Raw genomic sequence first — 26,365 nt, forward strand, 5'->3', positions numbered from 1 at the left:
CCAAATGTAAGGGGTGATTCAAACTGGTGTGTAGTGAGGGCCATGCGAGGTGGCATTTGTTGCCTGGAAACTTCTTCGTTCATTTTCTACCCCACATTTCCTCTTGGGTATTCCAGCCTAAGTTTATTTCTATTCTTTCCCCATGTAGCTGTGGAGACAAGCACCTATTCTAAAATCACTGCTCCCTCTAGAATGGATTTGCCTCTCTGCCTCTTTATAAAGCCTTAAAGCGGGTATTGTTCAAAATGGACATCTGAGTCCTTATGGGAGTTCTATGGGTCATTCTTACATCTGCGCTTCCATGGGGTCTGCAGAATTTACTGACCCTTTGAGAGAGGAAGGCACCAGCTCGTGGGTGGAGTTGTTGAATAGAAGGCGTTCACTTCCACCGCTGAGGGGGAAAACAAGAAAGCCTCTTTCTTCCAGTTAGTTTGGGAAGATAAAAGTGAAAGGCTTCATTTCGTAGAAGTAGAGGAAAAGATTTGTTTAGTTTGTTGCTGTACCCAGTAACAATGATGCATTTCCTTTTCTTTTCTCAAAAAAAAGGGCTTAAAAACAACAACAACAACAAAAAAAAAACAGTGAGCCAGTGAGAGAAAGAATGAGTGGTGACTAAGACAAAAAACAGGGAATCCATAGATTGATGAAATATCTCATTTGCAAACGGAACTCTAAAGAAGGTGAGGTTGGTGCTAATAAGCAGCTCCCACTGCCAAGCGTGAATTTGAAGGCTGAGCCTGACAAGTTCAGTCGGGTGTGTGCCTTCTGCCTTGCGTGCCTGCAGGATGGATACACTTTTGCATGACTGGAACCAAGACCTCTCATTCTCTCTCTCTTTTTCTCTGTCCTCCCTGCATGCATGTGCACATGAGCATGCATCACATAAACACACACACTACATTCGGCTTCAACTTATTGCATAAAGGTTTGTTCAGCTGGCTACTTCAGAGAGGGTATATTTTCATGAGTGGCAATGGTTTGGTGGAAGAGCCAAGGAAAAAGATGTGACCCTCAGGAGTTCAGATTAGCAATTCAGCTTTACCTGACTTACCAAGGATTCTGTGGTGTTGATCCAGGCTTATCAAAATTTTGAAAGACTGCTTGAAAAACTAGAATTTTTTTCTTTCCTTTTCTGTTTTTTTTTTTTTTTTTTGAGATGGAGTCTCGCTTTGAAACCCAGGCCGGGGTGCAGTGGCATGACCTCAGCTCACGGCAACCCCCACCTCCTGGGTTCAAGCAATGTATGTATGACTAAAGGTAATAAACTACGGGGAACTGAGAAAGGCATGTTTATTGAGATTTTTCTTCATCTCTCTGTGTAGCATTCTTTTCCTTCAGGTATGTGGCAGGACACCTGTCACATGAAGATCTTATGGCCCAATTTCAGGGATGATGAAAGCTGGCCTTTGTGAATAACTTTCACACAGAAAGGTTGGGGAAAGTCAGAGAATTACCTTTCTGCTTCTGGTGTTTTCTCAGTTTCTAAGGTAACATGTTTTGAAGTAGTGTGTTCTAAGTACCCATAAAAGCTTTATTAAGAGTTTTGTTTTGTTTTGAGACGGAGTCTCGCTCTGTTGCCCAGGCTGGAGTGCAGTGGTGCGATCTCGGCTCACTGCAACCTCCGCCTTCCACATTCAAGCAATTCTCCTGCCTCAGCCTCCTGAGCAGCTGGGATTACAGGCACCTGCCACCAAGAACGGCTATTTTTTTTTTTTTTTTTTAGTGGAGACGGGGTTTCTCCATTTTGGCCAGGCAAGTCTTGAACTCCTGGCCTCAAGTGATACACCGGTCTCGGCCTCCTAAAGTGCTGGGATTATGGGATTACAGGCATGAGCCACAGTGCCCAGCTGTATTAAGAGTTTTAATTGACAAGCAGGGATCACTGGGACAGCCACAGAACGACCAAGGCCCTCAGAGGTAGGTGGTCCTGAGTTCCGAGTTTTCACCAGCATTTATAACTGTGTGACCTTGAACCAATTATCCTCTCCAAGTTTGCTTTTTCATCCCGCGGAACATAACACCTACTTTGCAGGATTCTTGTGAGGGTTAAACAAGAGAACATCCCTGGAGTTATCCGGTAGAATATCTGACAGGCTGATTCTCATATTCTGTAGTAGCCTGTGCTTTCTGCAAGGAAAATTCCCAGAAGGGAAACTATTTGGAAAGCAAAATTAATAGTAGATTTAAAAATATATAATCAGATATAGTTCAGCCATCTTAAAGGAATGTTGTATAATTAAACTCTAGAAGCTTAATATCTTTATAAAATAACCAATTGCTTCTATTCTATGTAAGGTGTTCTCTTTCTTGGTCTTTCTGGAGAAATCCACTCATCTGCTCAAGCTAAATGAAGGATGAAAAGGGGAATACTTCAAATATAAATGTCTATGAAATCATGTCTTAGCTCAAAACCCAGTGGCTCATTGCAATCAGGGTTAAAAACAAAAACAAAACCTTACTGTTATAAAGACCCACAAGGTCTTATGTAATTGGGACCCCTCCTTCCCCAACAACCACAACAAAATAACCCTTTGCCAGGCTGGGCACAGTGGTTCACTACTGTAATCCCAGCACTCTGGGATGCCGACATGGGTGGATCACTTGAGGTCAGGAGTTCAAGGCCAGCCTGGCCAACATTGTGAAACCCTGTCTCTACTAAAACTACAAAAATTTGCCGGGTGTGGTGGTGCGCACCTGTAATCCCAGCTACTCAGGAGGCTGAGGCAGGAGAATTGCTTGAACCCAGAAGGCAGAGGTTGCTGTCAGCCAAGATTGCCCCACTGAACTCCAGCCTGGATGACAGAGTGAGACTCCATCTCAAAGTAAATAAATAAATAAATAAATAAATAAATAAATAAATAAATAAGTAAAAATAACCCTTTGCCCTCAACTTCTGTCTCTCTTCCCCATTACTCTTCTTTAAACATGTCAGGCATGCTCCTGCCTCGGAATCTTTGTATTTGACTTCCTGCTGCCTAGAACAGTTATTTCCAATATACCCACAAAGTGCATTCTCTCACCTCTTTCTGGGGGGGGACTTCTAGAGAAGATAATCTTCCGCATGGTTTACATTTTTGTATCAGTTTCTGGGAGTGTCCATGTCTGACCTTGTGCCCTGATTCTGAAATCCCCTTTAAGTCCAGATTGACTCCATTTATTATTCAGGCACAAACTAGCATCCATTTAGAAAGCTTGCTGAATAAGCAGACTGGAGGAGTGTAAATACATGCAGAATTATTCCATATCTCAGATCCAGAAAGGCCTATGGGCACGGATGGGTACCTATGCTAAATAAGAGCTGGCATAAATCTTAACCTAGAATTGGAATTTAAAATGGAACTTTATTTGAGCTTCAAAATGGACTTTCTTGAACTCTCTCAAAGGAATAAATAAATAAATATAGAAACAGATTATATGCTATGGTGCATCTTGACATGTAGATTGGGAATATTTGCACTGATGTTATCAGAGAGACTATTTGTAGCAGATATCTGTATATCTCATAACAATTGTTAATCGAGGAGGGAAAGTAAATGAATCGTTGGACTTAGATTTCCACTAATTCAAGTGTGTAGTGGAATTGTTGTGGTGGATCTCTGCTGAAAATAGGTGGCTGTAGATTTATGAGTTAGAATCAGACTTCACTATTTTACCGTACGTAAGTGGGTACACAGTTGTAGTACATGGATGTGTGTCTGTATGTATTTGTCTACATGAAACCAAAGTTCAGGAATGTGTCATTGCAAACATTTAACACCTGTCTGTCCCTTTCTCCTTCCTTTTCTCTCTTCCTGCTTCATTTATATAATCAATGATACCTGCTCTAAAATCCCTTCCTGCCTCTCACCCCATCTCCACTGCTGCCATATCTGCTAGCACGTGAACTTTTCCCCATCTTCCCACTTATCCTACTTTATTAAAAAGGCTGATAATTTTCTCATTCTTATTAAATGTAAGTTTTATAAGATCAGTGATCATGTCTAGCTTGTTCTTTATTATATTCTGAAGTAATAATGTAGTATTTGGCACATAATAGGTGCTTAATAATACTGACTTCGTGAATGGATGAATTGATCTAGGGCTAACTAGATATGAAGTACTGTGCTAGATCCTGAAAGGCATTTATCAGAAATTGTTTTTGTTCCCCTGACACTTGAAATGTTGTTGAGATAAAACATACTCTCCTAGCATAGTCTAATGCAATAGATTATATGAAACAAAGTGATTTCTATTATCAGTTCTTGTTAGAAATCAGAGATAAGCCAAATCCTGTGGGCTATGTCATGGGGAATGATAGAGTTCTAGAATTTGAATGGAAAGAAAGGGGAAACATGGTGGAACAGCATGAACTTGTGTGACTCAAAATTAGTGATGGGAGAATTTGCATTAGAAGGTAGATTTATCCTATGGAAAGTCCTAAGTGTAGGCTGAGCTGTAAGGCCCTCAACTCAGTAGCTATGTGGAAGCTTTGGTCATTTCTGAGCAAGAAAAGGATATAATGCAATCACCGTTTTAATAAGATTAATATGTGCAGCTGAGTGCAGCATGGATTATCTGTTAGTAAATAAAGCACATGTTTGTGTGAACCTGTGAAATGATATGATAGGTGAGTGCCAGTCTGATTAATTATAAACTCCCGTGGGGTCAGATAAGCAGGTAAATGAAGGAGGCTAATCTTGAGGTTAGCACAATTTATGGAGGCTCAAGCTCAAGTGTTATACTTGAGAAAATTATTAGCGCAAGAAGCTTCAGCATACACAACGTTAATTTTTCCAGCAGAAATAAACTTCTCAATCAATCCTATAGCTTGTATTTCTGAGTGAAGCTAATAGATTATAAAAGAGTATCGGGTTCTGGATTAGTTATTTTGTTGTGTGTTATTTCTGTTTTACCTATTTGGTGCAAGATGGGGCATGATTTTAACCCTTTCAATATCCCAATAGTGTGATATTGAATTATCCAATTAGAAAGCAATTTTACCCAGTAAGAAATAATGTGGTCTCCATAGCCAGAAAGCCTTTGGATTTTAATTACAACACTGCCTTCACTAGTGATCTTGGGTAAGTTACAACTTGAGCCCATTTTGCTATAATTATGCTTCAAAGAATCATTAAAAGGATTGTAATTAGATTTGTATATACAGAGTAATAGATCTTTTAATATGATAATAATAGCTAATATTTACCTACCATATGCTAGACACTGTGCTTAGAGCCCATATCCATTATCTCAATTAATTGAGTAGACACTTTTGTAAAATCTTAGATCTACTCTGCCTTTCCAATGAGAAATGTACTCCATAATGCAAATTGTATGTGCTTTGCTTCATGCCATTTGCATACTTGTGCATGTGTATATATGAATGTGTGTGTGTGTGTCCATGTGTGTTGTACGTAGGAGAGGGAATTGAAACGTGGGAAAACATTCCAAGGTAAGTTACAGGTTACGGTAACAACCAAGAGACTGTCTTTAAGGGAATCAAGTCGTGGGCAGACTTGCATGTTGCAATAGGTTTTGCTTTTGCTCATCCCATTTACTTCCTTCCCTAGTCCAGAATGGTTCTGGCTGGTTTTCCTTTGCTGTTCACCTGGCTTGGGATAGGCTTGTACAATTGGATCATAAATGCTGTAGAATTAGTATATCTGTTCCCTGAGGTTTTGTTTCTATGTGTCCCAGATTTTCATTCTGTTTGTTTCATCCTTTTTTACCCCTTCGTAGTGTCTGCCCTAAGTAATTCCTAAGCCTTCTCTATTAAAGCCTGTGTGCATTTGCCTGTTCGATCCTTAGCCACAAGAAGCAAAAAGCTTCTACTAGAAACACTAGAGTTTGCAACGTATTCTTAGGTTAAAAGACACTCAAACAAATGTCTTTCTGGGAAAAATTCAGGATTCTTTAAGCTTTACGATTCCTATGGTTCAGGTAAAGTGTCTTTGGCAGCCAGAATATAAATTCACTTCTACTTTGGACACTATATAGATTATTACTGAAGTACTATATTGGGAATTCCATTTGTGGTGATTTTTGACAAATTGCCATACCTTATAAATACTTCATATTTTCACAGTCTAGCCCTGCTCTTTGCCTCTCAGACAAGTTCTAAGACATTATGTATATATTTTTGGACATGCTAATCAAATCTTCTTTGCCCTCTGGAAGTCAAGGAAATCTTTTTTTTTTTCTTTTGACAATCACCTTTTTATTTGCCATACAATTTTTTTTTTACTTGCCATACAAATCTTTACATATTAGAATTTAAGGTTTTCTATATACATTTTAACCAAATAAAATGATTCTTGACAAAATACCCATGAAGAGGCGATTTTTTCTTTCATTTCCATGGTGATCAATTTCTCCTTTTTCCCCTCATTTCAATAAAGCAAAAATTTTACATGCCCTTCAGGGCACACTCTGACCCCACCTCTGCTACCCACATCCTTGCCCCTGACAAGAAACCTTAGAACACTTTTTATTTCTTCTTTTCTCTCACCCCAGTCTCAAACCCTACATTTTGCTTTTATTAATTTTAGATTTCCCTTAAACTCACAGCTTTCAGTTTCAAGAATCTAATTGGGTTCTTATTACACACATTGCAGGCTGTTTATTCATATCCATTAGATTTAAACACTTCCCCTCCCCACATTCTTGCCCCATTTGAGGTCACTATTTTTTTCCTCTAGTCTTTTCTAGTGTATATACCTTAGACTGTATGATGTAAAGAAATCTTCACTGAATTCCTGTACAACAATATTTTCTCCTTATAGTCAATGCCATGGTCACTGGCTACAGGATTCCTGAGTTGCAGTCATCCTTTTTTTTTTTTTTTTTCTTTTTTTTTTTTTCTTTGAGACGGAGTCTCGCTCTGTCACCCAGGCTGGAGTGCAGTGGTGCAGTCTCGGCTCACTCCAAGCTCTGCCTCCCGGGTTCATGAAATTCTCCTACCTCAGCCTCCGGAGTAGCTGGGACTACAGGCTCCCGCCACCACGCCCGGCTAATTGTTTGGTTTTTTTTAGTAGAGACGGGGTTTCATCATGTTAGCCAGGATGGTCTGGATCTCCTGACCTCATGATCCACCCGCCTCGGCCTCCCAAAGTGCTGGGATTACAGGCGTGAGCCACCACGCCCTGCTGCAGTCTTCTTCTTTAATAATCTATAGATTTTTTGTTATTATACTCTAAGTTCTGGGATACATGTGAAGAACGTGCAGGTTTGTTACATAGGTATACATGTGCCATGGTGGTTTGCTGCACCCATCAACCTGTCATTTACATTAGGTATTTCTCCTAATACTATTCCTCCCTTTGCCCCCCACCCCCGATAGGCCCCGGTGTGTGATGTTCCCCTCACTGTGCCCATATGTTCTCATTGCTCAACTCCCACTTATGAGTGAGAACATGCAGTGTTTGGTTTTCTGTTCCTGTATTAGTTTGCTGAGAATGATGGTTTCCAGCTTCATCCATGTCCCTGCAAAGGACATGAACTCTTTCTTCAGGAACTCTTGTAAGGCAGGCCTCGTGGTAACAAAATTCCTCAGCATTTGCTTGTCTGGAAAAGATTTTATTTCTCCTTCACTTATGAAGCTTAGTTTGGCTAGATGTGAAATTCTGGGTTGAAAATTCTTTTAAGAATGTTGAATATTGGCCCCCACTCTCTTCTGGCTTGTAGGGTTTCTGCAGAGAGATCTGCTGTTAGTCTGATGGGCTTCCCTTTGTGGGTAACCTGATCTTTCTCTGTGGCTGCCCTTAACATTTTTTCCTTCATTTCAACCTTAGTGAATCTGACAATCATGTATCTTGGGGTTGCTATTCTCTAGGAGTATCTTTGTGGCATTCTCTGTATTTCCTGAATTTGAATGTTGGCCTGTCTTACTAGGTAGGGGAAGTTCTCCTGGATAATATCCTGAAGCGTGTTTTCCAACTTGGTTCCATTCTCCCTGTCACTTTCAGGTACACCAATCAAATGTAGGTTTGGTCTTTTCACATAGTCCCATGTTTCTTGAAGGCTTTGTTTGTTCCTTTGCATTCTTTTTTATCTAATCTTGTCTTCAGCTTTATTTCATTAAGTTGATCTTCAATCTCGGATATCCTTTCTTCCACTTGATCGATTCGGCTATTGATACTTGTGTATGCTTCATAAAGTTCTTGTGCTGTGTTTTTCATCTCCATCAGGTCATTTATGTTATTCTCTAAACTGGTTATTCTAGTTAGCAGTTCCTGTAACCTTATATCAAGGTTCTTAGCTTCCTTGCATTGGGTTAGAGCACGCTCCTTTAGCTTGGATGAGTTTGTTATTACCCACCTTCTGAAGCCTACTTCTGTCAGTCACACTCATTCTCCGCCCAGTTTTGTTCCCTTGCTGGCGAGGAGTCGTGATCCTTTGGAGGGGAAGAGGCATTCTGGTTTTTGGAATTTTCAGCCTTTTTGCACTGGTTTTTCCTCATATTTGTGAATTTATCTACCTTTGGTCTTTGATGTTGGTGACCTTCGAATAGGGTTTTTGCATGGTCATCCTTTTTGTTGATGTTGAAACTATTGCTTTCTGTTTGTTAGTTTTCCTTCTAACAGTCAGGCCCCTCTTCTGCAGGTCTGCTGGAGTTTGCTGGAGGTCAACTCCAGACCCTTTTGCCCTGGTATCACCAGCAGAGGCTGAAGAACAGCAAAGATTGCTGCCTGCTCCTTCCTCTGGAAGCTTCCTGCCAGAGGGGCACCCGCCAGATGCCAGCCAGAGCTCTCCTGTATGAGGTGTCTATCGACCCCTGCTGGGAGGTGTCTCCCCGTCAGGAGGCACGGGGGTCAGGAACCCACTTAGGAGGCAGCCTGACCCTTAGCAGAGCTCGAGCACTGTGCTGGGAGATCTGCTGCTCTCTTCAGACCTGGCATACAGGAACATTTAAGTCTGCTGAAGCTGCACCCACAGCTGCCCCTTCCCCCATGTGCTCTGTCCCAGGGAGATGGGAGTTTTATCTATAAGCCCCTGACTGGGGCTGCTGCCTTTCTTTCAGAGATTCCCTGCCCAGAGAGGAGAAATCTAGATAGGCTGTCTGGCTACAGCGGCTTTGTGGCACTGTGGTGGGCTCTGCCTAGTCCGAACTTCCCAGTGGCTTTGTTTACACTGTGAGGGGAGAACAGCCTACTCAAGCCTCAGCAATGGCGGACGCCACTCCCCTCGACCAAGCTGAAGCGTCCTAGGTCAACTTCAGACTGCTGTGCTGGCAGCGAGAATTTCAAGCCAGTGGATCTTAGCTTGTTGGGCTCCATGGGGGTGGGATCCATTGAGCAAGACCATTTGGCTCCCTGGCTTTAGCCCACTTTCCAGGGTAGTGAATGGTTCTGTCTTGCTGGTGTTCCAGGTGCCACTGGGGTATGAAAAAAAACTCCTGCAACTAGCTCAGTGTCTGCCCAAATGGCCACCCATTTTTGTGCTTGAAACCCAGGGCCCTGGTGGTATAGGCACCCAAGGGAATCTCCTGGTCTGCAGATTGCGAAGACCGTGAGAAAAGCATGGTATCTGGGCCGAATAGCACCGTCCCTCATGGCTGCCCTTGGTTAAGGAAGGGAGTTCCCCAACCCTTTGTGCTTCCTGGGTGAGGCGATGGCCCACCCCGCTTCTGCTTGCCATCCATGGGCTGCACCCACTGTCTAACCCGTCCCAGTGGGATGAACCAGGTACCTCACTGGAAATGCAGAAATCACCCACCTTCTGCATTGGTCTCGCTGGGAGCTGCAGACCAGAGCTGTTCCTATTCCACCATCTTGCCTGGGAATCAAGGAAATCTTATGACTGTTTTATTATCCTTGAAATATAATATAGCCAAATATTGATATGATATTTTGATATGATCAATCATATCAATGTCTAATCTTTCAGATTAGATACAAGTGCCTATATAATGTTATCATAACTGATATTCAAATATGAACTAGTTCACATATATATATAACAATTATAGACTTTAATTAATTAATTAATTTATTTGAGACAAGGTCTCACTCTGTCACCCAGGGTGGAGTGCAGTGGGGTGATCATGGCTCACTGTAGCTTTGACCTCTTGGGCTCAACCGATTCTTTTGCCTCAGCCTCCTGAGTAGCTGGGACTACAGGTGCATGCCACTATGCCTAGCTAATTTTTCATTTTTAGTAGAGATGAAGTCTCACTATGTTGCCCAGGCTGGTCGTAAACTCCTGGGCTCAGGTGATCCTTCTGCCTCAGCCTCCTGAAGTGCTGGGATGACAGGCAAGAGCCTCTGTGTATAGCCAGTTATGGAATTTTAGACCAAGAATTATTAGAAACTTTAGAGAATATGTAAACTCTGAATGACAAATAGGTTTCATCCTTAATGCCAACTCTGATTGATAAGATGTAATTATATGAGTTACAGTGAGGATTTTTGGCTGCATCCAAGTCACCTGGGAAGAACACTGCACTCAATTAGTAGTGCTGGGACGTGACAGGAATGGGAATTGCCACAATCATGCAAGAAATTTAACACAGTTCCTTTAAAACAAAAACACTGAGGCACAAAGAAGTTATATTATTTGCATGTTTGGAGTGTGGGACAAATGTGTGCTTAGAGTGTGGACTGGAGAAGGTGAAACATCTACAGTATTTTGAAAGTAGAACACAATTTGAGAAAATGAAACAGGAAAGTAATTCCTTGGTGAAGTCATTCTAACCTGGGTCTTTTTTATTTTCAGTGTTGGTAGTGCTGTTGATGAGAGGTGGTCAAGCAGCTGGCCTTGGAGTCACATTAACCTAGGTTCAAATTTTGGTTCCCATCACATGGGGCCATTTTCTTGAGCTCCTGTTTCCTCGTTTGTAAAATTAAATATTGGGTTGATTGATGTATTGTGTGCGAGGTGCTCGGCATAATGCTAAGTAAGTACTCAAGTAATATATTCAATAGTAGTAGCAGTAGTAGCTGCCTTTTCCCTGACTAGATCAAAAAACTAAATCAACACATTTTGACCAAATGAAAGACCTCTTGAATCTGGAAATATCCCAAGCTCCCTTTGCTGTAAGCCTTCCCCTCAGGGAAATTGAAGGTGGGAGGTGGGAGGTTCTTTTGAAAACGCCTTGAGAAAAATGATATAAAAATCCAATTTTCTATCATTATCATCCCTTTTTTTCTTATTCTGTAGCACCCAGATTCTCTCACTCAGGCTAGACACATGAGTATAACTATTTGCTTATTCAAGGAATCCTTACTTTCTAGATTGCATCCTCAGGTAAAATCATTTTATGTTTTAATGACTTCATTAAAATCCCCCCACCCCCATTTCTTCAGGAATTGTCACATATTAAAATTCGTGTTCAAAGCATATCTAAGCAAGAAGGTGACTTTTCGAGTTCATGTTCTAATTGATGATACAAACTGCTAATTAAATGCATCTGTGTCCAATCAAAACATATCTAGAATTCAGCAGTGCAGCTGTGTGCCAGAGGAACCGCATGGTAGATTTGATTGGTGATGGCATGAGGACATAATTTGTCCTTCGGCCAGTGGTTCCCAAGTCTGGCAGAACCTGAGAATCTTCTGGAGGAGTTTTTAAAAACCCATGCAGTTTTCTCTCTGCCCCACCTCCAACACTGGCACCCTAAGAATTTTATTTTATCTCTAACCTCCAAAAAAGATTTCTAATGATCAGCCAACGTTGCAAATTATATCTAAAATATTTGGATGGAACAGAAAGAAGGCCTGGCTTGGTTCAGAGTTCTTAAATTCACTCGCCTCTAGATTCTCCCATTTTCATCAAAATCTCAGTTTAGTTCTTATTTTCTTATTGCATCTTCTCTGCCATCCTCATGGGGTTTTATAGCCTGCTGAAAACTGCAGCTTTTTTTCACTTTAACAGAAAAAGCAGGTGAGTCTTTGGCTTTGCTTCAGTGTTGCTGGATATGAAGTTTCTGTTTATAATAGTCTGCTCTTTGGAAACCTCATTTGCTGTGATTCTTTGGGTGATTATGAAAAGTTTGTATGGAGTAACTATAGGCAGTTCCCATGTAGAACAAAGGCTAGTTGTTATAAATAATATTGACAACATGGTGCATTTTAAAAGGCATGTATGTTTAAAAAGTTAACCTACATTGCTCAATGTTATCCTTAAAGGTTGTATTTTCTTGTCAAAACTATTTCCGTCATGCTCATTCTTAGAGTCTTATCCACCTCCCAAGATAACTGCCCTCAAATTGGCACATATATTCAAATGATCACATAGAGGCCTTGTTTAAGTAAAATAAAACTTAAATACTATATTCATCATCTCTTGTTAGGTTATGGTTTGATCTTTTAGCCAGTGTCTCTTCTGGTTGTTATTTAAATCGACTTCAAGTCAAGTAGCTACTATGTGAAGTGCCAAGCCCGTTGCTAATTATGTTTCTATCACCTCACTTCTTTTTATAGAAGGGTTTGAAGAAGGGATCATGATGCTGCTTTTCTACAGTTGAAGAAACTGAGGCCCACAGAATAGCTGTATGAACCCAGGTCTTCCTAACTATAAAACCCAAGCAAATAAGTTATATTTTTTTGTCCTAGGGAATCTATGTAAGGCAAAAACACAACACAGTGGTTTACCCTAGGAGGTAAAGAACCAGGATTTATAGAACCAGGTTGTTTATAATCCAATTTGTAATAACAATTTTAAAAAGAATGATTGAGAAATAGCTTTTAAAAAAACATTAAAAAGAACCTAGCAGACTCTATTAAAAGGAGAAATAAAGGAAAAGAAACAAATCTCATTTTTAAAATATCTACTAGATCACAGCAGAAACAGAAAGAAATAAAACCATGAGGTTAAATTAGAGTTTCAGGTGGGTGACCTAAATCTTAGAGCCAAAGCACATGAATAAAGGCCTGGCCCAGATCCAAAAGGCAAACAGCAGACAGACTAGTTTTGTTGACACACAATCGTGTTTGCCCATTACATAATAAATTTTCCCTAATGCTAGAACACTTAAGAGATTGAATGAAAGCCTCCATGACTGTTTGAGGTAATTTAATGCCAAAATTTATTCCTTAAAGAAGTTATCAATCAATAGAATATCAAAGACTTGCACAGGTGTGCACAAAGAAAGCTTTTATGTCAACTGTTTCTGCATCCTTTTCATTTCATGTCATCAAGGTCTACTTTAAAGCCTCTTTCCAGGAATCAGGACCATAATTTGTATTTGGCATTGGATGTAGATGTATGTGTGTGTGCGTGTGTGTGTGTGTTTGTATAATATTTTCCCCTATTCGGAGTTAGTAGCCCCTGATTTATAGAGCGTGAGAAAGGAACCTTGCTGCCTTCTGCACCAGTTTTGAACAGAGCAAACCCTGCTCTGATATAAATCTTTTTGTTCAAACCTTTTGAAACCATAAAAATGATAACAATAAAAGTATGCATGAATAAAAACATGCAAGGTAGAAAAATGATGCAAACTCAGTACAGTAAAATACCTTTAAACTCAATACTAACAAACAGTTTGCATTTCTTTTTATATTTTTGATAATAGGAGCTCTGTGAACATTCATCCTGATTTTTACTAAAAATTTCATTACTTGATGCCAAATATATTGTGTTCACATGAGTCCTCTATAGTCATATGTATAAGGAAATTCATTGAAATATGAGAGATGAATAGAATAAATATTTTGCAAACACAATTTAAGGTTGTAGGACCAAAAAGGAAGTCAGAATTTCACTTTGCTCTTTGCACCAAGACCTTTGCATTTAGAAAAATAATTCAAGGTTCAGTTGAAGAAACAATATCATTTGATTTTGGCTGGTAGTTCACCTTCATTATTTTGCTAACGATAAAACTGGCTTCTTAATGCTTCAGGCGAGAGTTTTTCTATCTTCCTTCAGTATTCTTCACTTTAAAATAGTCATCTAATTAGTTATTTTATACTGGGCCTTGAACAGTAGATCTTTAAACATAATTCCCTTAAATTAATATCCCTGAATATTCTGTCTCCTTCCCCTAACCCCCTTTTACTTCTGGCTGGCTAGCAGAGGATGTCTCTCTTTCTCTTTCCCCGACCCCAACACACCTTTCTCTTTTCCTGCCTCCATGCATTTTTCTCCTCTAACGGCTGATTTCTGGAGTGAGAGTGTGTGTTGCATCTGTTCTCTACAGGGTATTGATTGTAAAAGCTCCTCATCTATGAAAGTCATTTGGAATCCTCTATGCAACCTAGTGATGGAGGAAGTGATTTTACTCCAGAAAGGAGCAGTGTATTGCTGGGAGGGCAAAGGAAGTTGAAAAATGATTAGAACATCTAACTTGCCAGAGTCCCTTTCCTTCTCTTTGCCCTTGCGTGTATACCACAGATGGCTGGGCTGGTTAATCTTCAGGGTCTTTCTCAGTGGTGCCAATATCGTATGGTGCTTGAAACTGGGCTGCTCCTTTTCAAGAGAAGATCAGAGGCACCTCTGTGGACAGAGGAGGGGAGGTAGACGGCGTTCCCATTTTCCCTATCTGATAAGGAATTGCAACAGGCCTTCTGAGAGCTGTCAGTCTAAACATTTACACACAGAGCAAAGCCAATAGAAATGCAGCAATCTAAAATTTTTATCAAAAACACTGATTCAGCAGCTCAAAAAAAAAAAAAAAAAGAAAGAAAATTTTCCCGAAAGGCATTTCACCTTGAAGTATTCTCATCTTTAGCTGAGTGTGCCTCTGCTGCTCCCGAGCAGTGTTAAGAGTTCAGATGTAATTTTGCATTTGGCATGAAGCCAGCTATCAAAGCAAAGAGAGAGGTCAGGGTTCAGGCTTCCTTAGGCTTCCCCCACCACCCCCACTGCTGAGTGGTTGAAATTTATTTTATTTTATTTTTTCCCAGGCAGGGAGAGATGATCCGATTTGAGCCCCAGGCAGTCGCCGCAGCTCCTTTGTTGGTTCTCCTGCTTGGCAGAGTCCTGCTATGGCCTGACTGAAATGTGTCAGTGGCAGCAGTTGCTGCCATCCCCCAGCACAGCTCTGCCACTCTCAAGCCACCGAGGGCATCTTGCACGAAATGCTTCCTGACAGAGGGGCCCCAGCCACACAGAGAGATCAAGTGGCAGGGTGCACAGGGGTGAGAGGATTTGCTTAAAGGGGGAAACCAAATCCATCCATCAGCATCTCTTCCTTATTGAACTGGTAACTGCAGAAATGTCAGAGAGAAGCAGGCTTTCAGGAAGCCTACCTTCCCCTGGCAGTGATGTGCTTTTATTGTGCAGACTTGAAGTGATCTAGTGTAAACTTATGCTGAGCCCGACAGCCTAGTGTCATTGTGCTACTGGCCGAGCAAAGATTGTGTAATCTATGGCTTTGAAGAGGAAGACATAAAGGTGATGTAGACTCATAGACTAGGCATCATACATCCGTGTGACCATGCAGAACAGGCTTTCCAGTTTCTAAGCCCTCCAGCTGCACTAGAGAGTGTAAGAAAAAGCTTTGTGCTTTGTTTTTCACAGCCTCAACAATATCCAATTCAGGGAGATTTGGTCTGGGAAGGAGAGAGGAGGAGGAATGAAGAACATCTTAGTCATGTCCTATTTTTTGCCCATCCAGGGTATCTGTCTCGGTCTTCTTCCTGGCATCCTTGCTGGGAAAAATAAAAAGCTTAAATTTGGGACACAGGAGAGTCAGGAGAAATTCCCAGACACTCAGAGAAATGAGAACAGCATTAACTAAAATTATGATACAGGATAAGTCAGTCCTACCACATTGTAGACTCCCTGTTTTGTGCCTTTGATAGTTTCTTTATTCATGTATTCATTCCCCCATTAAATCACTCAATAGATTATTGCTGAGCATCTATTGTAGGTAGAATCAGAGTCTAGAATAGTGAGTGAGAAACAATCATGGTGCTGTCTTCCTAGAAGCTCTCTTATAAACAAATAAGCAAGCAAAATACAGATTGCAGGAAGTGCTAAGGAGAGGTAAATTGGCTTCTATGGTAATTGGAGACAACAGGGGAAAGTGATACTGCTTGGCATTGGGAGGATGGAGAAGGCTCCTGTGAGGACAATAAGGGACTGAAAGAAGACAATAAGCAACCACGGGAAGGGGGAGGGAAAGGGGAAGAACATTCCAGAGTCCTGGACATTGCATCTTTTTGAGACGTCCAGGGACTCAGTGCTTCTCCTGCTGGTCCTCCTCCCATCCTCATCCAAGACCTCAGGTATCCAACTTGGTCTCCATTACTTTATAACTATGTTACCTTGAGCAAGTTTCTTCACCCCTCTCGTGCTCTTTCTTTGTCTGAAAAATGGGGATTATAGAAGCTATAGGCCACATATTGATGATTATTTTAATATAAAAAATTTAAAAATTCTAGCACAGTGCCTGGCACTTTGGAGGTGCTTGACAAAGCTTAGTTCCCGTTCTCATGCCTCTCACTAAATTTCCTTCATTACACCTTTTTCAGATGCCTAACTAAATTATAAGTGGCAACTCTTCCTAGAGATAGTAGCATGTTAGGAGGGGCCAAATGGTGCAGCATCAGTCCCTGTATGGGAAAGGTTGTGGTTGGGGATGGGGTGGTAACGGAGGAGTTTCTTGGGCTCTTGGATCAAGGCTTGTTGACAGCTGCCTACAATTTCTATTAAGCCCTGGAAGCTGAAAATCCTGGTTTTCAGCCCTGTAATTCTCAGTCTTTGGGGTAGGTATGGTCAAGGTGGCCCATGCTTGCTTGAGAAAAGGGTGATGTTGAAGAAGAGTTATTATAAATGAATACACACAAGCACGTGTATATACACAATAGGTAAAATGGAAACATCCCAAAAGTTAAGTGCAGTTAGCTTAACCATTTCCACGTATCACTCTGCCCCTCCTAAAAGTGTTCACACTGTGTCCCATTGCTGTACTCAGCTGGCTGTCAACCAAGGTGTTAGCTGATGACAGATTCTTACTGATGGTTTCCCCTGTAAGGTTTTACACCTGTCATGAAACTTGTTCAAAACTCACTTTGCACACCTTATTTAAATGTTATCGTGTGAAAGAATCTCTCCTGGGATAAATAGGGATTTGTAGCAGGAAGCCCAGCAGAAAGGAGGCAGCCTGTGAGCACAAGCTGTCCTAAGAGGTGGAAAATGGGGATAACTGACTCTTTCTTAAAAAGAAGGTGGACAGTTTCTTTATTCTAATTCAAGATTCTTGGGTGTGAGATTGCATTCCCTCCCTCCAGAGATGCAGTTATCTGCCATTCTCACCTCTCTTCTTTCGAGATAGTGAAGAAATGGGTGTAAGTGACGCATGTGGATTTTTTAGTGAAATTCTGACAGCAGCTGAGATTGACTTCTTTCTTAACATTGAGATTTGATTTCGTAGACTTCACCACTCGGAGTGCTGTTGGAAATTCAATGACCTTCCCAAGACCGCCACAGATGCTTGTGGAGTTTTCATTTCTACAAGTCTCCTGGCTCCATATTTCTAACTTTTTGGTATTTCCTGATTCTTGCCTAGTTTCTCTGTGATTATTCCCTTATTTTCTTCTATTATCCATCCAAATGTTGACCACAAACCCTTTTTTATTCTATTTTCATCCCTCTAATCCGCTCAAAAGAGACAATTTGTGGTAAGGATTTTACTGGTCCCCTGTATTAGAAGGAGACATATTTGAAATCTCAATATTTAATATTATTCTTCCTGAAGATCCCCTCAGTCATTTCCACTAACATGGGCTTCAGCTTCCCTCTTGATCCCATGAGCCAATCTGAATACTCTACATGCACGTATCAGCGATTTCTGCTGTGCTTATGTAATTCCTCTTTCAATTCAGAACACCTTTGAGTGGACAACAGTCATAAACCAGAACTGTCCCAGGGAAATTGAGATGTACTGTCACTCAAATAGCACAAACATAGCTAAGCAACCAGCTTAACATCTGATTTTTGCTGTTACTTCTCCTTACTTTTTACTGATGTGCTCTAGCTGTGATTCAGTTTCAGTTCTATTCTTAACTCTAAGCTCTGTCTTCTGTTAATGATTTATATTATTGTCTTTTTCAGGACCCTCTGACACTCAACTCTTGACCCCTCTCAAAGACCTTGACTTGTACTGCTGATATCCTCAATTCAGCCTCCCTTTAGAGCACTAGCCAACCTCTAGTATAACCACAAGGCCTAACATCTAGCCCCAGGCTAGGGATAGTAAGGAAGAGGGTAAGGACTGAGGAGGTATACCATGTAAAGTTGGCCTTTGCTGAGATTCACGTTTTCGAGATGCAAGCACTTCAAACAGCATGTTCCTTTTTCCTCTTGTTAGCTCAACCTTTTCAATGAACAAAAAAGAGCTGCACAGACTTTCTGACTGGTTTTATAATGAGATCATTATCCTAGCTTGATCATGTTATAGAAGCCACTTTCCAGACCATAAACTGCAATGTAGAACTGAAGGTCTTGAAAGAACACACCTTAACAGTGGTCAGCCTCCTGATGATTGACTCTAGTCTTCTCACCTCTTTGGCAGCAGGTTCTGTGAGGTGACTGTTACAGGAAAAGCTTGCAATCTGTAAGCTCAGCTATTTGGTCCATTTCTAGAGATGTGAAAAAAGAAAACAACAACAAACGTTTGAGTTATTTTTTCCCCCAAACAGGGACTCTACGGTAATTTCATTATTGATAATTGCAAAGGAAAAAGCACTCAAATGAAAGAAATTAATGTCCAATTTGCCTTTCAGTGGCCCGAAGCTTTTCTAATAGCCATTGCCATCGAATCAAAGGATGATTTTTAAAGAGAAAAAAATGCCTTGATTAAATTCATTCTTCCCTCACTACAGTATGTGCATTCTTCCATTTTCTGGATGTTACCAAATTTGCAAGGTACATTTTTTTAAAAATCTCTTTATTTTTTGCTAATTATAAAGCTACATTCTTATTATAGGCAGTAGCATGTAGTGGTTAATAGCTCAGGTAATGAAGCCAAACCAGCTGGATTCACATATCTGCTGTGCCATCTACTAGCTTAGCAAGCTTCCTAACCTCTCTATGCCCCATTTTTTTAAACTATAAAATGAGATTGATAATAGTACTTACCTCCTCCCGTTATTATGGAAACTAAATTAGTTAACACGTGTCATGATCTTAGAATAATGCATGATAAGAGTTCAGTATATGTTTGCTACAAATACAATTGGAGGAAACTGAAAATAGAAAGACAGATAAAGCTGAAAAACACATAAATGAACAAATTACCTGTCAACCTAGAGCTCCACACATTTGACATCTGGGATGTTTTCATTGTGAGAATTGTGTATTTGTAGGTTTTTGTGTATATTCATGTGTGCGTTTCTGTATCTGTATCATACTGTAAATGTGGCTGTGTATCTTTTTTCTTTAAATATTGCCGTTGAACATTTTGCATGCAATTAGAATTATTTTTATACTTTTGGGGGGCTGCATACAATTCTAAAATAAGAAGTTTTTGGAAAATTACTTATTCTGTGGCATTTAGTTCCTAAAATAATTAAGTAAGGCACTAAGCCTTATGCTGAGATAATAAAGAGATGCAGAAATTTTATAGAGTAACTCTTTTTTGATGTTTATGTGTACCCTGAAGAATCCAGAAGTTATACTTGTTTGTTTCCTCTGGTGCTTAGCAAGGGTAGTATGCAAGGTTTATATCTGGGAGTTTAGGCCAGGATGGTTGAGGCAGTGGGGAGGAGAGAAAGACACAGTGAGGGAAGGTGAATGTAATATACATCTCATAATAGTGTTATAAGGATAAAATTAAATAAGACTGGGCATGTAATGTGCTTAGCAGAAAGAGTGTTTAATAAACTTTAATTAGTATTGTTGTTATTAATACTTTTTACTTATTACTTTACAAAGTATATTTTAAGTGCTTTCAAATTAATAGGCAGAAATACATTTGAACATTTGGGTTTACCTCATTCTGAATCAGTTAGCTTTCTTAATAAGAGAGAGAGGGAGAGCATCAAGGAATGAAATTTCCTGATAATTACATTTCCTCACATTAATAAATATTTGAATCACTCTCATTTTGTGTCCACCACTTGGAGATGTGAGAGGGAAGGAGATTGGCCATAGGAGGCCATCCAAAGGGAAGAGCAGACTCTGAGTCCCGGGGTGAGCTGTGCTTGGGTAACCAGCTCTGGCCCTGATGGGCAAAGCTTCATTTCCCTTGTCTCTCTTTTCTATTGTTCATTTAAGTGCCACCCTGGCTTTCTCATCTAACTCCCTATTAAGTTCTCTCCTCATGGTTGGGTAAGAATGGACCAGAAATGGATTTGCTAACTATTCAATTACCCACATTATCTTGCTCTGTTGCTGTCAAACGAAGCTGAACTAGCTCAGTTCTCAGACAGTGTGTACCAAGATAGCAAGTCCTGTTTTACATAGCTCTCTAGGACTTTCATGATTGCCATCTATATGAAAAATCCATCACACAGCACATCGCCTGTATTGAATGTGAATGCTACACTGACCTTGTTTTCCTAATTTGTAGTGTACCCCATGTGCCTGAGGGATAGAGGTGAGTCCAGAAAAGGCTAAATCACAGAATTATTTGCAGTATGCCTTATCTTCGAGTGAAGTGTATGTAAAATACAGTTTTAACTTCATACTCACTGGAGACAAAGGAGGAAAAAACCCTCAGTCTCTTTTTTTCTTCCCTTTCTTTATTTGTTCCCACATCTTCTTTCTTGTAACAAATATATGTGGTGTTATGCGTGGTACTCAAACGGGAGAGGAAGAAGAGAAAGGAGGGAGACATGGAGAGATGGAGGAAGGAGGATGGGAGGGAGGAAGGGAAGAAAGATCTTATTTTGATCCTTCCTGGAGAGAATTGTGGTGACGGGAATGAAGCGTCTTAGTTTGAGGCACAGAGAGAATGTTTTGCAGGCTGACCATTACGACAAAACATCTTAAACTATTACTCAAAGGGTATTATCTTCCAGATTGTGCCTACCTTGGTGACAGAACAAGACTACTGTCTCTATTAGATGCCATCACTGGACTTTCTATGCTGTTTGTGGTCATTATCAGAGAAAAATGCTGCCTATCTCTGATCCAGTTCAACTCTTCAGCTGTTAAAGCTATAAAATTAAAGCCTGTGGGGACTTCATGAAAAATACAAAACAAAAAATATAGCATATTATTTTCCCCAAAGGTGTACACGACTACTTACTTATATGCTACAGCGAATGAATACACACATGCACACACACATGCATGCAAACATCTCCTTACACTCAGGAAATTCAGTAGGAAAAACCATTGCTGCCAAGTGTCCACTTGTTGGTCAGCAAAGGTGCAGTGACAGACACAAAAGAAGAGCTGTTCTAAGTAAGAGTAAAGAGGAAACCAACAGAGAGATGTGATAAAATTGGGGGCTGGCCATATTCCAACAAAAAAATCATCCCAGAAATGTGCTCTTTTATGTAGTCCCTTAGTGCTATTGATTTGGTTCATGTCACATAGAACATACTTCTGGTAATGCTGCCAGGATCCCTCCCACTCAACGTCTGCCCCTTCTTACTACAGACCAGGGGATCTCAAGAGGAAGAGGATAGGGTAGGAGGGGCTTTTCAAAATATGCATGTCTGCTTCTAAACTAAAGGTATAAATTGCTGAACTCATCACCATAGTAAATTATTCATCATCTTATTTTCAAATTAAAAAGCTTTCTTTCCTTTTTCCCATATGTGCAGATGTGAATAGCTTTGTGTTACAGTACATGAGTTTTAGTTGTAAAAACATTCTTTAAGAAATGATTTCTTAGCTGATTTGATAATTATGTTATATGGACCATAAATAAAAAGCCTGGCTTTAAATATTGAGTTTTAAAATGCAAATGATCTTTTACTTTAATCTAATTACTTATTTAATAGTTTTATTTCAGATTTTAGGTAATTGACAAGATATTGGTGTAATTATCTATTTATTTAGTTACAGTTCATTTCCAAGGTGTCATTCCTGAGGAAAATGTGTCAAATAACAACTGGCAGAGAAAGTGTGATACATGTATCTATTCATTTTTCTACCTATCACATATGTTTGTACACACACACACACACACACGTACATGGGGAGAGAGAGAGAGAAAGGAGACAGATTCTCAACATTGTTACTAACCAGATGCAACTAAAAAGACCAAAGTAGTCTTTTCCATTCAGCTCCTATATCTAATTACAACATGTTCATCTTCAAATTATGAGGTTATATGTTTTAGTTTTACCCAATGATGTCTTGTTTTGGAGTCCTGTCTTTTCTCTGCTGCTGGTGCATCTTATTCTCAGTGATCATTTAACTGACATTTCCAGGGCGCGTGCTGGATGCAGGGGTCCTGATCTCTGTGCCTATGGCCCTGCCCTTGAGAAGCACTCAGTCTCCGGGGAGAAGAAGACAAAGTAAGCAGGTGCTTACCGTGCACTGTGATGTTATAAGCAAAAGAGGCCAAGAAACTCTTATTGTTTGAATGCTTTCTTCTAGGTCAGCTTCTTTGCACAAGAGATGCTCAATTTAATGGTCACTGTGGCCTCGGGTGGTGGACATTATTATTTTTACTTTCCTGATGTGAAAACTAAGCCTCAAAGAATTTCTGTGTTTCAGTGAGTACGCAACAAGAAACTTAACAGCTAGCACATTCAAATTAGCATAATTTAAATAAAGTTTAAGAAAGGGATGACCAGCTCGGTGTGGTGGCTCGCACCTGTAATCCCAGCAATTTGGGAAGTTGAGATGGGGGGATCCTTGAGCCCAGGAGTTTGAGATCAGTCTAGGCACCATAGAGAGACCCTGTCTCTAGAATAGTTTTTAAAAAAATCCAATCATGGTGGCACACACCTGCAGTTCTAGCTACTTGGGAGGATGAGGCAAGAAGGTCCCTGGAACCCAGGAGGTCAAGGTTGCAGTGAGCCGAGATTGCCCCACTGCAATCCAGCCTGTACAACCGAGCAAGACCGTATCTAAAAAAAACAAAACAAAACAAAACAAAAGAAAGTTAAGAAAAAAAAATAAGGGATAGCTTTTCAAGTGTGAGTGTTTCGGTGAACCACAAGAGTCAAAGCAGTAAGTAACCTGGGGCTAGGAAGAGAATAGCTATCACTACTCCTAGGCCTGAAGAGACAGAGGAAGGGAAAGGCTACTGGTAGCCAGGAGAGAGTAACACAGAGAAGGTCACTTTAAGAGCAATGATGTTTCTTTGAAGATCAGAGAGAGCCCAACCAACCCCACAGTGAGGAAACCAGAGGAATATACACCCTGCCTTTCCACATCTCCCTCCCTCTAGTCTCCTGCCAGTATCTGCCACGGGATGAAGCTGATCTATATCTAGAGAGCAAAAGAACCCATTGATTTTGTAGTACAAGCCCTTGTCTTAACAGGGTGAAGAAGGGAGAGAGTGGATATAGGGGAACAAATGTAAAACACATGGGACATTTTGATATTTCAGAAGGCCATAAAGCAGTTTAAGAATGAAATAATTAGTCCCAGATGTATTCCCTAACTTTCTAGCTTACCCTAAGCTTAAGCAGCAAATGGATAGGTCTGCTCCTATTGGATCCCAGCAGCTGCAGTTTCACTACATTAACTGGGGTTGTATACTGTTGTTTGTTTCTAGTTTTTCTTTTAGGCCACCTCCATGTTGCCTCTTCACTTCTGCTCATCATTTCATAACTGCTCATTCATTTACCTTCTATAAATATCCAGTTTAGGTAGGCAGAATTGCCATGACTTATCTATTTGCTCAAATATGTTTACCAAGTGAATAGATATGCATTTCCAGACTCTTTGGAAGCTCACTTTATTTCTCTTTGTTCCTTTCTTGACATCGAGGAGTACAGCTTCCAGATGGCTATAAGATGTTGTGGCAGCCTATTTGACTCATGCTATTGACATCAGTAATAAAATACTAACATATAAGCTGATAGAGCCCTATACTCTTGTCAGGATCTGCGCATTGATTATAGCATTCATTTCTAACAACTACTTTGCATGCTAAGCAAGCCATATGCACCTCCTACTGCTTTATATTAGTCAAAATCAAAGTCTTTATGAAAATTGATAACCATTCAATGCAATTTAGCAATCATCTGTAAAGCAACTACTATGTGCCAGGCTCAATTCTAGCCATAACACTCGGGATACATCAGTGAGGAAAAAATACAGACAAAGTTCTGTTCTTGTTAAGTGAGGGAAAATAGAAAAGAAGCAATAACCAGAAAATGCAAGGAAATTATAAAGTATGGTTCAGTGAGACAAGTGCTGTATAATAAGAACAACAGAAAAATGGAACTGCATAAGGGAAAAATGGCAGTGGAGAAAGATAAAGTATAAAATTTTGAACGAATTGCTTAGGGAAGGTTCTATGGGAAAGTGACATTTGAGCAAAGATCAGAAAGAGATGAGACTGTGAGCCCTATAGCTATCTGGGAGAAGATGATTCCAAGCAAAGAGAATAGGTGGGAGCATGCCTGGTTCATTCATGGAATGCCAAGGAGTACAGTGTGACTGGAAGATATATAGTGAGGGAGGGAAGTCGGAGCTAAAGATAAAGAAGGTAGGAGACCTAGAGGTAATGGGCAATAATATAAGCTCTTCAGGCCATGGGAAGAACTAGAATGGTAGAGCTAGATGTATTCATGCTTTTACCTTAAGTAATATGACAGTCAATGGTGGGTTTTGACCAGAGATGGTTCTGATTTAACTTATATTTCTAGTAAGTATCCTCATCATTTTGTTGAAAAAAGACTCTGGCAGGCCGGGCACGGTGGCTCACACCTGTAATCCCAGCACTTTGGGAGGCCGAGGCGGGCAGATCATGAGGTCAGGAGATCAAGACCATCCTGGCTAACACAATGAAGCCCCGTCTCTACTAAAAATACAAAAAATTAGCTGGATATGGTGGCGGGTGCCTGTAGTCCCAGCTACTTGGGAGGCTGAGGCAGGAGAATGGTGTGAACCTGGGAGGCGGAGCTTGCAGAGATCACCCACTGCACTCCAGCCTGGGCAACAGAGCGAGACTCCGTCTCAAAAAAAAAAGACTGGCAGAACAAAAGTAGAAACTGGGAGATTTACATTAAATAATAAATTATAAGTTAGAAAAAGAGCAATTTTAAAAGTGCAAGAGGACCGATGTATTGGCTCACACCTATAATCTCAGCAATTTGGGAGGCTGAGACAGGAGGATCACTTGAGGCCAGAAGTTCAAGACCAGCCTGGGCAATATAACAAAATCCAATTTCTACAAAAAGTAAAATAATTAGCTGGGTGTGGTCATGTGCACCTGTAGTACCAGCTACTGAAGAGGCTGAGGCTGGAGGATTGCTTGAGTCAAGGACTTAAAGTCTGCAACAAGCTATGTTTGCACCAACTGCACTGATGCCTGGGCAACAGAGTGAGACCCTGTCTCTTTAAAAAAAAAAAAGAGTGGAAAAAAAAGAATCCATAAAGTTGTCTTTTAAAACACCAATCTAATTATTTTATCCCTTGCTTGAATATCATGCATGGCTTCCTTTATCTCTCAGTCTCATTCATTTACTTATTTTTTAAATGTTTACTAAATTGCCACCATGTGACAGACACTGTTCTAGATGCTGAGAATAAACAGCGAACAAAACACATCATCCCTGCACTCAATAAGCTTATGTTATAGCAAGGAGGACAATGCAAAAGTATTCAGGTCCCTTTGCCACATAATGCCACGTTCTATCTTCATTCTTTATGTGCAGTCTTATTATACCACTTGACATACTCAAAACATGCCAAACCTCTTTGAAACTAGGTGAATTTGGTCATATTCTCCTTACTGAAATAACCTTGTATCACCCCCATCCTCCTCCACCAAAGAATATTACATCAATTATTATGTCATCTCATTCTCCCTAAACTCTCTGAATAATATATTTATATTGCTGGAATAGCTCTTGTATCATCTTGATGTGAGCTATAAAAGGGAGTATCTCCATTATGAACTTGGGAGACTCTGAAAGGCAAGGCTTCTTTACTCAGCCTCTATATAGCTCCAGAATTTAGTTCAGGGCATGGGACACAGTAGCTGAAATCCCGTTTATAATGGTGGCAGGGTGAAGTGTTAAGGAAGTTAAAAAAAAAAAGAATTAAATGACTTAGGAATATGTTCAGGAAACAAGATGGGAACATGTCAAACCATTGGAGAGCAGAAGATGGTGTATACTCAAGGGCTGAAATGCTGCAGACTGTGGATCAATAGGGAGGAATTATTGTGTTCTGGAGGCTTTCAGGGAGGCTGTGGTGCTTTGGAATTATTTAGTTTCCTGGTACTCATCAAGGACAAGCCAGCCTTTGCATATGGTATGTCTGAAGCAACATTAAAGGCTCAAAATCTTTGTGTCCAGATCATGAGGAACTGCCATCACTCTGCAGAGGAAGAGGTTGGTTTCAAGTCTGAGTCTGCCTTGAT

At 40.3% G+C, this 26,365-nt stretch overlaps 1 protein-coding gene across 5 annotated transcripts in view; it reads left to right on the forward strand.

Moving 5' to 3' along the window:
- Window positions 1–26,365, forward strand: part of LRRC4C (leucine rich repeat containing 4C) — a 183,689-nt gene that overhangs the window by 91,718 nt on the left and 65,606 nt on the right. For 2 of the 5 annotated variants that reach the window (XM_063728468.1, XM_063728469.1), the window contains exon 2: window positions 22,248–22,334. The exons of the other annotated variants lie outside the window; for them this stretch is intronic. The gene's annotated coding sequence lies outside the window, so the exon portion shown is untranslated. The remainder of the gene's footprint in view (window positions 1–22,247; window positions 22,335–26,365) is intronic. 5 annotated transcript variants of the gene reach the window in all.

This window comes from Pongo abelii, chromosome 9 (assembly GCF_028885655.2).
Source record: "Pongo abelii isolate AG06213 chromosome 9, NHGRI_mPonAbe1-v2.0_pri, whole genome shotgun sequence".
Taxonomy (NCBI): domain Eukaryota; kingdom Metazoa; phylum Chordata; class Mammalia; order Primates; family Hominidae; genus Pongo; species Pongo abelii.